The 14034-nt window shown below is 54.3% G+C and overlaps 1 protein-coding gene across 7 annotated transcripts in view; it reads left to right on the top strand.

Annotated features, from left to right (window-relative positions):
- The first annotated feature begins 1380 nt into the window (after positions 1–1380).
- Positions 1381–14034, top strand: part of EPB41L1 (erythrocyte membrane protein band 4.1 like 1) — a 122766-nt gene continuing 110112 nt past the window's right edge. For 2 of the 7 annotated variants that reach the window (XM_057312548.1, XM_057312546.1), the window contains exon 1: positions 1381–1507. The gene's annotated coding sequence lies outside the window, so the exon portion shown is untranslated. The remainder of the gene's footprint in view (positions 1508–14034) is intronic. The other 5 variants (XM_048222124.2, XM_048222127.2, XM_048222125.2 and 2 more) reach the window with 4 other exon arrangements.

Below are 14034 nucleotides of genomic sequence, written 5' to 3'. Positions count from 1 at the left end.
GAAGTTCTTCAAAGTGCAAACTAAGCTTCCTCTCCTTGATTTCTTAAGTTCTCAGCTGCTCATTTGGCACCTAGTTTCCTATACTGGAGGTAAGGACCACAGTGAAGAACTTGAATAATAGTTGAACTTTAACTTGGCTCTGCGCTGCCTGGTGGAGAGACCTAGGACAGGCTTCCCATCTGCAAAATGGGGATAATCACAGGGGCTACATAGGACTATGGTCAGGGCTAAGTGAGACACAATGCGTGAAAGCTCCTGCACATAGTAGGTCTTCACCTTCCTTCTAACTTTCAGTAAAACCCCCAAAGTGTATGACACTTGCTTCTTCCCCCTGGCTCTGCCTTATTTCGTATCTAACAAAGGAAGTCGGATTCATTATTCCTTGCACTTCTGGAGGGCCTGGCCCTGCCCCAGGAACCCTCAGTGTCTTCATTTATGGAGTGGAGACACCTAATCGGTGCCCGCATTTTCTCCCTGCTGTCCTTTCGGGCTTGCTGAACTTGGATTAATTCTTCCCTCCCCAAGATTCAGTCTATACTCAAAGTAGGACCTGAAGGAGCGCCTATAAGGGCGGGTGGTTATAACCCTAATTTAGAAGAGCTCTTTGCTCTTCGCCTGCGCCTGTGGAGGGTGGGCGTCGGGGTCCCCGAGCCAGGGGCCAACTCTTGGATGGCCCCCAGAGAGTCCGGAGGTATTGCCACCTGGGAGAAGGCTGGAAGGCTCTGCGGGATCTTCCGCAAGCTCCGGCTGCGGGAACAATGGGAGGGCGGCGGGGAGGCGGGTGGGCGTCGGCCAGGTCCGGGCTGGAGGTAGAGGAGGCAGGCGAGCTGGGCGCCGGGCCGTGGGGTTAGCTCGGGCCACGGGCCGAGAGCCGAGGCGTCTTAGCCAGGAAAAACCCAGGTCGGCGCTGGCGGGGACCAGGGAGGCGGGGGGAGGAGGCGAGCCCACCGGGTCGGGACAGGGAGGGCGAGGAGGCCCGGGTGGGGGTCTGCTCTCGCTCGCCCCGCCGCTCGGCCCCGACCTCTGAGCTCCGCGGCGGCTCAGGTAGGCGCCAGGCGCGGGGCCCACGTGGGGAAGCGGGCGGCGGGCCACGGGCGCCAGGCGGGCTCGCGGGGCTCAGCCCCCTCCTCCCCTCCTCTCCCCTCCCATGGGGCCGGCGCGGCTCCTCCCGACGCGCGGCCCCGGCTTCGGCGGCTCCGGCGGCGGCCGCGCTCCCCCGGCTGCTCGCGGCTCGTCGCGGCTGCTCGCTCGCTCGCCGGTGGCTGCTGGGGCGGTCGGGATTGCCGCCGCCTCCTCGGGGGCACCCGGCCGGGGCGGGGCGGAGGGGGGAGCCTGGTGTGGGGGGCGGGCGGGGAGGGGGCTGGGCGCCGTGGGAGGGAGAGAGGGAGTGAGCGAGCGAGCGGGGCATTTCTGCGCAGCTCGAGTGCGCCTCGGAGCCCGCCCGGGCGGCCGCCGGACGCACGGACCGTGGACAGACAGCGCCCGGAAGCCGCGCCGCCGCTGCCAGGTTAGCCGCCCGCGCCGCCCTCCCCCAAGCCCCGGGGACCCCGCCGCGTCTGCTCTCGTGTGTGTCTGTGGAGGTGATCGCCGAGGGCTCCGGGCTCGGTCCCCGGTCCTCGAGCCCTGACAGGCCGGCGGGTCGACTCGGGCGGGGGGGTGGGGACTGGACACCAGAGGGGCGGGGGGCGGGCGCCCCAGCCGGGAGCCCCGGGCCTCGGTTCGTGAGTCTCAGTACTGGCGCCGGTACGTGTGGCGGGATCCACATCTCCGGGTGTTGGGTGTGAGCGCGCGTGTGCCCGTGGGTCTGTGCAAGTGGTTGCTGTGTGTGTGCGCGCGTGCGTGTGCGTCTGTGTGTGTGGAGGGGTGTGCACTGTGGGTCTCCGTGCGTCTGGACCGGGTGGTGTGTGTGTGTATCTGGGTGAGGGTGTGTGTGTCTGCGTGTGTCTATTCGTGAATGTGTCTATTAGAGGGTGTGTCCGAATATGTAGCTGAGTGTGTGTACATCTGGATGAGGGTGTGTGCCAGTGGCTTCGCTTGTGGCTGGAGCCTGTGGCGGTGTGTGTGTGTGTGCGTGTGTCGCCGTGTGAGCGCCAGTGTGATTTCCCGTGTGTGCGCGTGTGAGGGCGGGTGTGCACCCGCGTAGCCCCCGTGTGCGTGTGCGCGGCTTTGTCTCCGCACTGCCGGGAGGAAGGGGTGGGGGAGGCGGCCGAGGCGCTGTAGTCCCGGGGAGCCCGGCACCTGGCCGGGGCGGTGGGTGGTGGCGGCGGCGGGAGTGTCCCCGCCCGGCGGAGACTCTCTGCTGGCAGGTGGGCGGCCACACCCCAGGGGCCAGAAGGAGCTGGGCAGACCGTGGCGCCCGCGTACCGGGCCGGGCTGGAGTGGAGGGCGTGTCCTGCCTGAAGCCGGTGTGTGTGTGTGTGTGTGTGTGCGTGTGCGTGTGTGTGTGTGGAGGGGTGTGTGCGTGTGCGTGTGTGTGTGTGGAGGGGTGTGTGCGTGTGCGTGTGGGGTGGTGGTGGTGGCAACAGCGGTCCCCAGGCTGGTGACCCAGGCGGTTCAGGGATCCATTTGCCGTCGCGGTGTGGGAACAGTGGCCCAGAGTTCGGACTGGGCTTAGCCAGGTTAGCCTCACTCCCATCCTCGCTCTCTCTAGCTTTCATGGGTAGAGCCGCACCTTAGGTGCCCTGAAAGGAGGGAGAACCACTCTCTTAAAGGGCCAGAGCCCGTGCAGGAATAACCCCACACCTCAGGAGACCTCTACTCTGAGAGAGGTCTCTGGGTGTGTCTGTACCCCTTTCCCCATGTACTGGTGCAGTGCATGCATTTCTAGATTGGTGGTCTGTCTGCGCGTGTGTCTCTGTTTTTCTTGTGCGTTTGGGTGCATAGGTATGTTTTATCAGTGAGCAATGAATAAGGTATTTATATACGTGTGTGTGTTTATAAGTTCTGGTATATTTGTTTTTATGTACATATAGCTGTTTGTGTATTAGTGAGTCTGTGCGTGTGGGTTTGCAAGAGAAGTGGCATTTTGCTGCCAACCAGGATAGGATAGAAAAATGTTGTCCAGGGCCACTCTAATAGAGAAAAACTGGGTGAAAAGGTGGTTTGGAAATTTAGCCCCTGGTTTTGTGGGTTTCAGATGCTGGTATTGAAATGTGGGTGGATTGGGGGTAGACTGGATACAAGGATGAAGAGAAACTGAGACTGTTCTAGGAGGAAGGAATTGTTCTGGAAGAAGGACATCCAAGTGCAAGAATTCTTCCTCCACTTGCAGTTCTTCTTCCGTATTACTTCACCTCCCCCTCTGCTACTCGGCTTGCCAGGGTAAAGTGCCCAGGATTTGGAGTGTAAAGGGGGGGAGTGGGGAATGTAAAAGGAAGGAGGGTGGATGGGTGATAGGATTGGGGGCCAAGAGCAGATTTCTGCAATTCTTAAAATGTTTCTGGCAGCAGAAGCTGGGGAAAGCGGAGCTTGCTGTCCCCTTCCCTGAATCTCCCTTTCCCAGGATAGGAAAGACTCTGGCCTTGAGCTCAGGAGCCCTGGAGTCTGGTCCAGGGGTCTTCTTTGGACTGGTCAAATCCTTTTGTGTTTATCTGTTCATTCAGCACATTTGTATTACACTTCTCTTATGTAAGAGTCTAAACCCCCTAAGCCTCAGTTTCCCTGGCCGAGCAGTTAGTAGGCTAGATTCTGAGGCCCCTTGAGTTTTTCAGAGTCCTGGTGTTTGTCTCATTGTTACACAGATTTAGGAATCTACCTTTCTAGCACCCAGGGATCCTGGCCATGCCTCTTTGCCCCCATACACTCTAATCTAGAGCAGTAGTTCCCAAAGTATGGTCACCCCAGCAGCAGCAGCATGATCGTATGGGATCTTGTTAGAAATGCAAATTTGGGGGGCTCTGGTCAGACCTACTGAATCAATAATAACTCTGGGGGTGGAGCCCAGCAGTCTATGTGTTAACAAACACAGGTTATTCTCTTGCTCTTGAGCTCAAGACAGGTGCCAACAGGAAACTGGAACCTCCTATAGGGTTGAAACGCCGGGGAAAGCATCCCCTGTCCACTGCCCCACGTACTGAAGTAGCCCCACAGCCCTAGTCTGGCAGGTGGGAGTTCTGGTTTCAAGTCTCAGGTCTTCCCTGTGATCTTGGACAGATTGCTTCTTCACCGAATAGTGTAATAACTCATTGACAGTGTCTGCTCTGGGCCAGATTTTGAGCTAGGGGTTTCCCTGCTCTGCTCAGTTCTCCACTCCTTACCTTGACCTATAAGACCTGCAGGATCAAGTCCCTGCCCCCTTCTCTGGAAACCAGCTACTCCGGCCTTCTTTTAACTCATCCAGGCGCTATGACCTCTCTGGCCTCTGGGATTTTGCACATACTTTTCCCTCTGTGTAGCACACTCTTCCCTTGCTTCTTACCTAGTTTAATTCCCATTCGTCAGATTTCAGCTTAAGAGTGACTTGCTCAGGGGGGCCTTCGCCAGCTCCCTAGAATAAGTCAGTTTTTCTTGTTACATGTTCTTAGAGCTCCCTGTAGTCCATCCTGCTTATGAGAATTTGTAAGCACACTTGAACTCGTTCGTTGTTTGTCTGTCTCCCCTCACTGAAGTACAAATACCATCTGGGCAGGAACTTGCTTACCCTTCTTTTTAGTGCCCCCACACATTGCCTGGCTTATGACTGGTGTTCGATAAATTTGTTGAAATGGTTGACTTTATATAATGGGAGATGGTACTAAAGACACCTGACGTGTCCTCTCAAGTACTGACATTATAATATCTAAGCAGGCCTCAGACTTTAGATTTATCTGTCCTTTTTACTGCGACATCTTCTGACCACAGATAAACCCCCACGGTGTGCCTGGGCCGGTGCTGGGCTCTGCTCTAGGGGAGGCAGGAGAAAGCTCTCTAGGAGACACAGCCTAGCAAGTTGTCTGTGTCCTCCTGGAACAGGATCCTGCAAGAATGAGAAGAGGAAGAACATTGAATGAGGAATCTAAAGATCTGGGTCCATGCCTTGTTTGTGGGCAAGTCACTTTTCCTTTTTTTTGCTTGTTTCCTGTTCTGTAAAATGAGGGTATTAGGATGGATGGCGTTCCTAATACTGGTTACAAGCCCTGGCTCTGGAGTCATTCAGGCTTTGCCACATAGTAGTTGGGTGGACTTGGGCAACGGACTTCATCTCTTCATCTCCTCACCTGTAAAACAGGACCAATAATGGTATCTGTTCCATAGGGTTGTTCTGAAAATGAAATGAGGTAACATACATGGAATGCTTCACACAGTGCGGAGCATGTGGTGAACATTTGCTAAGTATCAGCAATTGTTACTATTACGGGGCTACTTGGCAATTCAGTTCAACATTCTTGAATGCCTTTGTGCTGGGCCCTAAGCCTCCAGAAGCAAATGAATCCAGCAGTGTTCACAGGCTGGGTGTAGGCGCAGACATGGAAGGATGTTCAGTATACAAGGCATCTGAGTGAAGTTGTTCAGGAAGAAAGGGGCTTTACAAAGAAAAGAGATGGTGTTTGGGCTGGATTTATCTTCCACATCGTTGGAGCAGCATGTGCAAAGGCACCGGGGCTTGTGGTTGGAGCAGAAGGTGGTGAGTGGTGGGAACAGGTGGGGTGATTGGCCAGAAGTAAGGCCGGAGAGGAAGTTGGGGCCAGATTAGGCACGCGGGCCTAAGAGCTGGAGTTCTACAGGTGGTAGGGAGCTAGGGGAGAGGATTAAGCTAGCCTGGAAGAATCAGCTTTGCATTTCAAAAACACAGCTCTCCAGGCGGTGATGGAGGATGGCCTGGGTAGTGGAGGGGGGGACCGTTGACTTGGAGACTGGGCTCAGATGGTGGCTGGAGACCTAGAATGAGAAGAAGCACAGGTGGTGGACTTGAGGCCAGCTTGCGTCAGGGAGGTAAAGGAGAGATAAGACTGACCTCTCACAGGCCCTGAGACCCCTTACCCTCCAAGGCTGCCTAGTGAGTGGGTATCTGGAAATAAGAACCCCGGGTCTGCAGCTCAGTAGATCACAGTGTATTAATGTCTAGGGCTGTTTAATGGAGTCCTGCAATCTGGGTGGCTTAAAAAAGCAGTCATTTATTCTCTCACAGCTCTGGAGAAAGAAGTCAGAAATCAAGGTGTCAGGGGGTGCCTGGGTGGCTCAGTCGTTAAGCCTCTGCCTTCGGCTCAGGGCGTGATCCCAGAGTCCTGGTATCAAGCCCCGCATCGGACTCCTCCGCTGGAGCCTGCTTCTTCCTCTCCCACTCCCCCTGCTTGTGTTCCCTCTCTCACTGGCTGTCTCTCTCTCTGTCAAATAAATAAGTAATCTTAAAAAAAAAAAAAAAGAAATCAAGGTGTCAGCAAGGTTGGTTCCTTCTGAGGGTTCTGTATGGGAATCTGTCCCACGCCTCTCTCATAGCTTCTGCTGGTTGCCCCCATCTTTGGTGTTCCTTGGTCTGCGGCTGCCTCTGCCTCTGTCGTCACATGCTTTTCTCCCCTTTCTCCCCGTGTGTCTCCGTGTCATCCCCTCTTCTTATAAGAACACCAGTCATATTGGATTTAGGACCCACCCTAATCCAGTATGACCTCATTCTATTTTAACGAATTACATCTGCAAAGACTTTTTCCAAATAAGGTCACATTCTGAGGTTCTGGGTAGACATGAATTTGGGGGACACTTTTCAACCCAGCACATACAGGAAGGTGGAAAAGAGTGCAAATCCTGGAGTCCCACAAGCCCAGGTGCAAGTCCAGGCTTTGCGACTGAGCAGCAGGAGCTAAGAAGAAAGCAGTTACTTGTTCTCAGCCTCAGTTTCATCTCCTGTGAGATGGGGACAGTGGCCCCTGCAGTGGCATGCTGTGGTGGTCACACCTGGTCTGGAGAGCAGGTGTGAGTAAGCCTGGTGAGGTGGCACCCAGTCGGCACCCCATAATGATCACTTCCTCTCCGGCACCCCCTGCCCTGCACTTCGTAGCTGGGATTCGTCACTCAGATCTTGCCTCACTTCCTCATCCGCCCAACGTGAATAAGCATCATCCAGCTCTGCCTCCTTCACCAGATCATGAACCCCAGGGGATAACGAGAACGCTCTTTGTAAATTGCTTAAGAGTTTATTGCTGGGCTTTTCAATTATAATCGTCATCAACGTAATAACCCTTGGCCATTGGCACGTCCACTGCATTCTCAGCTGGCCTGGCCCAGCCCACTCCTTTCCGGAGGCAAGTCCTCTGTGCCCCTGTGTACTCGGAAGTATCCTACGAAGCATAGCTGCTGTCAGTTAGGAGGACCTTAGCTATGGTCCTTGCTCTTCATTGCCCTCATTAGCCAGAGAAGGGAAACATGCTCCGAGAGAAAGTGACACCCCGAAGGTCGCACAGCTGGTCACACCTTGTCTGTGGCTCCTGTTTGCTGTCTGAACGGTGCTTTCTCCCTGGTTGCAATATTGGCCCCAGGAGCAGGATGGTGGGGCAGGTAGAGGCCTGGAGAGGGCGCTGTGCAGGGCTCAGAGATGGGGAGCCAGCGGGAAGAGTCCTGCTGAGTTGGGGTCAGAATCCCAAGCCAGGGTCTCCCTGAGTCCCGAGTGAGCAGGCAGGGCCTCTGTAGGCTGAACAGGCTCTGGCCACGTCTGCTTGCTCTAGCGGGGAGGAGGCCACCTGGGGGGGGGGCAGGCAGCAGTGGGGAGCCAGAGCCTGGAGGTAACCCAAGGCTTCAATGTCCCTATTGACAGCCAGGGTTGTGCTTCTCAGCAGGCTGTGTCACTCTAAGCCTTGTCCTGGCGGGCGAGCATAGGGAAGGCTCTGGAAAGAGGAGAAGACTTATCGGATAAGTCTTGGCAATTGCCCTGAATTCATCTTTTTTTTCCCCAAACTGGGGGAGCCAGACCCCTCTTCACGCCTTGATTTTCTGTACTTTCCTCCCTTCTCTTGTTTTCTCTCACTCCCTTGTCCTGCCTCCCCCTCCCCCTGTCCCCATCTTCTCTCCAGATTAGAGGTTTAAAGATAAAGCCTCCAGACCCAGTTCAAGGGGGTGGTTCCGGGGTTGCTTGGGGCCACTTATGAATTAGCAAGCCTAGAGTCTTCCTCATCAGAGGCTGACTCTGGTGACTGATAAACAGCCACTTATGTTATTGGCTTACCATGTGCCAGGCCCCATGCTAAGCGCGTTACATGCCTTCTGTCTTTTAATCCTTGCAACTGCCCAGCCAGGCAGAGATTAGATCCCCATTTTATTAAAGGAGGCTAAATAACTTGCCCGAGGCCTACCGAGCCCTCAGCCGGCAAGTGGCACAGCTGGGATTTAAATCTAGATCTATCCAAAGCCCGTGGGTACTCCTGAATCATTCCCATTCTGCTCTGGATGGGACGTTCAAGAGTGTTTAGGGTTTTACAGAGGGATGTGCACTTGCTCAAATTCAGACCACAAATTCTTAGCTCAGAGAGCAGGGTCTCCAGTCCAGGTTTCCTGCCTCCCAGTCTGTGCTGTCCCTTCACTCAGGGACTGGCCTTCCTACAGTGTCAGCCCTGGGGCTGGCAAGGGCTCTGTGCCCATCTGGTTCTAGGCAGTACCCACGGGGGGGAGAGACTTGCATCAGGGGTGGGTGACAGGACAGGTCTGAAGGTACTTGGTCCTTGGTCACCTTAGTTTTTCATTGATTATCCTGAGTCTTCTAGTTAAATAAGCTTATCATCTGCAAAGAGCGATAGCTTTGTCTCCTTGGAAGGGTGCCTGGGGGCTTGGAGATCCTGTATCTGGCTCAGTGATGTGGAGGGGAGGGTAGCAGAGGCTGGAGCCAGAAAACTCAGGTTTATGAGGACACTCATCCCAGAAAGAAAAAGGAAGGAAGCCAGAGCTGCTCAAGAGTCAGAGTGAGACAGTCCAGAGAGAGGAAAGGAGCCTCCAGGCTGCAGTTGATAGGGAACCTTTCACCCCAAGTTCAGCCCTAGAGTCCAGACTCCCTTGGAGGTAGGGCTGCTTGATCTCAGAACGTCACTTCCGAATCTGGGCAGCTGCAGTCAGCTTGCTGGGCCTCTGCCCGCCCCCATCATGACCATGACCATGACCATGGTCAGCTTGAGCAGGTGGTTCGAGCAGAAGGAACTTTGATTAATGAACAGTGGCTTTAAACCTTCGAGCCACAAAGCCCTCTCTTCGTAGGCAAGGAAGCCGAAGGTCACTATGTGGAACAGCTAAAAGGAGAGTAGCTCAGCACCCCACCTCTACCCCCACCTCTGAGGGTTCCCTAAGGCAGGGCTTCAAATTTGCTCCCCCGGGAGTAGCAGAAAGAAGATTGCAAAAAAACGCTCTCTTCCAAGACTCACCTGGGGATTCAATCTGAGCTGCTTCCTGGGAGGGTGGGATCCACGTTGGGGCCTTGGAATCAGCCTGTTTCAGCAGGTTCCTTGTCAAGGTGACTCTGACACCAAGGGTTCTCAGATTGCCCTTGCAGAATGTTGGTCTCAAATGCTCATGAACTTCTGAAGCGGTGTGGGCAATTTTGAGAGTGTGCGTTGATCTTGGGAAAGGCTCCATAGGCACCATCTGTGTCGTTGAGTCGTGATCCGTCTTCAGGCTTGTTTTGTAGAGTGGGAGCCTAATGACCGGAGAAGGGTCACTGGGGAGTTCATGGCAGAGTCAGGAGTTGAAGGCAGATCTCTCCTGCCTCTCAGTACATTGCTGGTTTTAAGTGAAGATGCTGAGGCACTGTGGGTCAGTTCCTTCCCCTGTTTGGGCCTCTGTTTTCCCTGCTGTAAAATGGGGGGGGGGATTGGACAGGATAGTTGCCATGTAGCTGTGATCTGTGGGTCTGGAAGCCGGGTTTCCTGCTTCCCAATTCACATTCTTCGCCCTTTTCCTTGCTGCCTCCCCCAACTTCCCCCCACTCCGAAGGGACTGCTTCTCCTTTTAGCATCTCCCCTCTTCAGAGATTTCATACAGAGCCTGGATTCTAGCCGCTTGAGTCCCTCCTGTCAAGCCACATGCCCAGGTGCCCAGCTATTTCTCTCTTTCGGTACCCATTCCCAGTAAGTGATCCAGGTGTCTCTGAGTTTAGAGATGCCCAAGGTGGCCTCTCTTCAGGGCTGGGCACTGGGGGCCGTGCCAAGGAGAGAGGCTTGGAGAATGTGTTTCCTGAGGCTCCTGGGACGTGCTCAGCACTTAGCTGTGTCTTTGCTCCAGACCCCTGGGTTCTTCCCTGCCAGGAATGCCACCTCCCCGCCCCCATCACTGTTGAAATCCTATCTGCTTGTCAAGGCTCAGCTTAGATGCCAGTTTCTGTCCCACAAAGCCTTGTGGACCCTCCCAGCCCCACCCCCATAATGAAAATCTGTCTTTCCTCTGCATTCCCTTGGCACCTTATCGGTTTCCTTCCTGGGAGGGGTTCTGCCTAATCTTAGCTTTATCTCGGGCCAAGGCTTGTCTCCTGCAGGACTGGGAGCGCTAGGGTGTCTTACGTATTGTTCTTTGCTCTCCAGCACCTAGCGCAGGGCTTCGCACAGAGCAGGTGGTTAAAAGAAGGTTATTGAGTTTTATTTGCAGAATCTGCCTCTGGCCTTGGGCCGGGCTGGGCTCTCTGGAGCCCCCAGGCCCCTGTCACTAGCAGGCTAGGACTTCACGCATGTCCCCTACTTTCTTTGTGGATTGGAGGGAGGCCAAGTAGGGCAGTGGGTAAGAACTTAAATTCCAGTCTTGACCCCGGCATTTCCTGGCTGTGGGACCTTGGGTAAGTCACTTCACTTCTCTGAGCCTCAGTTTCCTCAGCTTAAACCAAAGGGCTGGGGATAACAAGTCTGTTGGGGTTTTGGGAGGATTAACTGAAATGCTGTGTATAAAATGCTGAGATCTGAGCACTGTAAAGAATAAATGGTCAATATACGATTATAATTCATTATTTTTCAGTGAATGGTGATTATCATTGTTGTTTCAGCAGACGCCTATTATTGTTTGATTATCGTGCTGAGCGGGGAGAGAGAGAGAGAGACAGAGAAAAATCATTGCAAGAGTCCCTTGGTCTCCAGGGTTCTAAGGTCAAGTAGGGGCAGTAAGACTCTCCCACAAGGTGTAGCCTCTGGCAGAAGCATGGCAGAATGAGTTGAGGAGGGAGAGATCAGTATAGACTATTCCATAATCAGTGTCGATGGGTGTTCCCTGTGGAGGTAAAGGAGGGGAGCTCCAGGCTGGAGATGGGAAGGTGGGGGGCATCCTTGAAGAGTTGCTGGAAGGACATAGGGAAGAGCAGAGTGGAAGCAGAGGCAGCTCCCGAATCTTCACATGGAAGGGGCTTGGGGTCAACACCCCCTCCCTGAGCCCTGATACCAGGGCAGCGTCAAGCTTTGTTTTGCCGAGAAGAATTTGAGGGATTGATGGCTCATGCTGCCACTGCTGAGAACCAGAGAGAGAAGACTGGAAGGGTAGGGCTTTATGGTGGAGGTATTGGTGACCAGTGAGTGGGGATGAAGGGGCCTTTGTCCGTCTATCTGGGCTTGAGCTGAGGATGGTGAGGGGTGGGCTGTAGTCCCAGGTCTCTGCAGGCACGCCTTGGAGTCTGCCCCATAATAACACGGCTGCCTGTTTACCTGGCCAGGGTGGAGATCTGAACTCTGGTGTCTGAAGGTAAAGTACAAATTGATCCCAGAAATGTCAGAATCTCTAAATATCAGAGCTGGCCAGCAGGAAGGCAATCTCTTAAATCCACCCTCCTCGTCCCCACATTACACAGACTGGAAGCAGAGGCCCAGAAGGGGGAGCCCCCGCCCAAGAACGCCGAGTGAACTGGCCACAGTGAGTTCGGTGCCAGCCCCAGGTGGGCTGTGGACCTCAGCTGCCAGCCTGCATTGGGGTGGGGAGAAGAGGGTGAGGAGGGGGCCAAGGAACCCGAGGAGGGGTGTAAATGACAAGCAAATGTCATATTGGTAGCAAGCTGTTGCCAGGGTGTGTATGATCCCAGGTGAGTGGGACGTGAGTGGGCTGGAGCCGTCATTATTCTGGGCTTTCCTTCCCGGAAAGGAAAAAGGACCACATAGGTGGGAGTCAGGGGAATATTGGGGGGATGGCGGAACCCAGGGGGTGGCCTAAGAAGAGGAGGCTGTTGCCAAGCAGCAAGAGACACGAGTGTATTACAATGGGCATCGCAGCATCTGTGGGCCTGGCCCCCGGACAGCCCTGCGTGTGGTACCGTAGGAGTATCACCCGCATTTTATGGGGGAAGAGGTGAGGGCTCCAAAGGTCACAGCTAGGAAGGGCAGAGCTGGGGCTAGGCAACATTCCTTCAAAGCCACGCCCCTGGCATGCCCTAGGTGGCTGTGGTCCCAGTCCTCAGTCCAGTCGGGTCTCAGGGAGGGTCTGGAGTCAAAGGGGTCAGGGAGGCCCCAGCCCAGGGCAAGGCACCTTTCGTCTCCCGGACTTCATCAGTCTGCCCGTCTAGCCGGCCTGTTTTATTCTAGTCCACCCTGCCCCCTTGTTTGTTAACTAAAAATATTTATGGAGCATCTACTATGTGCCAGGTTGCTGCTCCTAACCTTATGGAACTTAGGCCTTAGCGTGGAGGCTGTCCCACATTGGTAGGATGGGATGGAAAGGAGGAAGTGAAGGGGTTCATTAATCACCCCTTTCTCCCTTCACACCTACCCCTTCCTCTTCTCCCCACCTTCCAAGTCCCCCTACCCCCAAAGATGGGACTTTTTGCTGGGTCTGCCTCTTGCTGAAATGGAAAAGAATCAAAGTTAATTGTTAAACACCATAGCTGGTGAGCATTTCACCCTGTGGGGCTGCTGGGGAGGGGGGCTGCTGAGGGCTAGCTCTGCTCCCCAGGAGAGAGGTGGAGCTGACTAGGGTTTTCTGGCCTCTGCCTGCCACCTTTTCTCTGCTCTGGAATCTGCCTCCAGGGCCTGCTCCTCCCCTTCTTGGACCCTTTCCCTTGACTCCAGCTGAGGTGACCCTGGGAGGTGAGTAGTGGCTCTGGCCCTGGTCCAAGCACCTCTGAGTGCGTGCTCCTGGGGGAGGTGCAGGACAGGACATGGCTCCAGGCCCCAGGGACCCACCTAGAGGGCAGGCATCCACTGGACTTTGCTGGGTTTGCCTCCTGCCTTGGGGGGGGGGGGCTGCAGGGGGGCTGGTGGTGTCACAAGTGGCCTAAGCTCTGTACTCGGGAGGACTCCCTAATGCGGTCCCTGCCATACCTTTCTCCCACTCTCCTTCTCTTTCATCCTCTTCATTGGGTGTCCTGTTCTGGGTTATTCTCTGGTGCTAGACTAGGGAAGGAGGGGTTCATGAGAATAGTAGCAAAGGCTTATTTCTTTCTCTAGAAGACTGAGCCCCAGACCCGGCCCCTGTCAAGCTTTAGGGACAGAGCACAGGCTTCCAAGTCAGACAGGCTTGCGTCAAAGCTGGGTGACCTTGGCAGGTGGCCCACCTCTCAGAGCCACACTCATTCTCTGAACAATGGGTACGCCCAATGCCTTTGTCACCATCACTGTGAATGTCATAGGTGCCAGAGGTAGATGTTAATATTAGGCTCAGTAGGGCTCCACCGAATGAGAAGATACTCTTCTCTTCAGACTCAACTGTACTTTGGGAGGCGTAGCTCTGGCCGTGGGCCGTGGAGGCCACCAGCCCTGCCCCTCGGACTTGACCGTCTAGACGTACAGTACATACAGTAGCCACTTAGCCACACGTGGCTATTGAGCACTTGAAATATGGCTAGCACTGTGAGGAACTGAATTTTTAATCTTATTTGATTTGAATTAATTTAAAATTTAAAAAGAATATTCCATTCGGTTATCAAAAAACTTCTACAGAGATGAGATGATTAGATTCGTGAATATACTCCCAGTCGTAAGGGCTAGGGGATCGAAACACCCTCTGAAAATGTACCATCAGAATCGAGAGGGGCTCTAAATGTAAGATACACGACAGATTTGGAAAACTTAGTATGAAAAAAGAGAATATAAAATATCTTAATATGTATAGTGATTACCTGTTGAAATGGATATATTAGGCTAAATAAATATACTTTAAAATTAATTTCAGGGGCGCCTGGGTGCT

This window comes from Ursus arctos, unplaced genomic scaffold (assembly GCF_023065955.2).
Source record: "Ursus arctos isolate Adak ecotype North America unplaced genomic scaffold, UrsArc2.0 scaffold_16, whole genome shotgun sequence".
Lineage (NCBI taxonomy): Eukaryota > Metazoa > Chordata > Mammalia > Carnivora > Ursidae > Ursus > Ursus arctos.
This window is presented reverse-complemented; position numbering and strand designations above follow the sequence as displayed.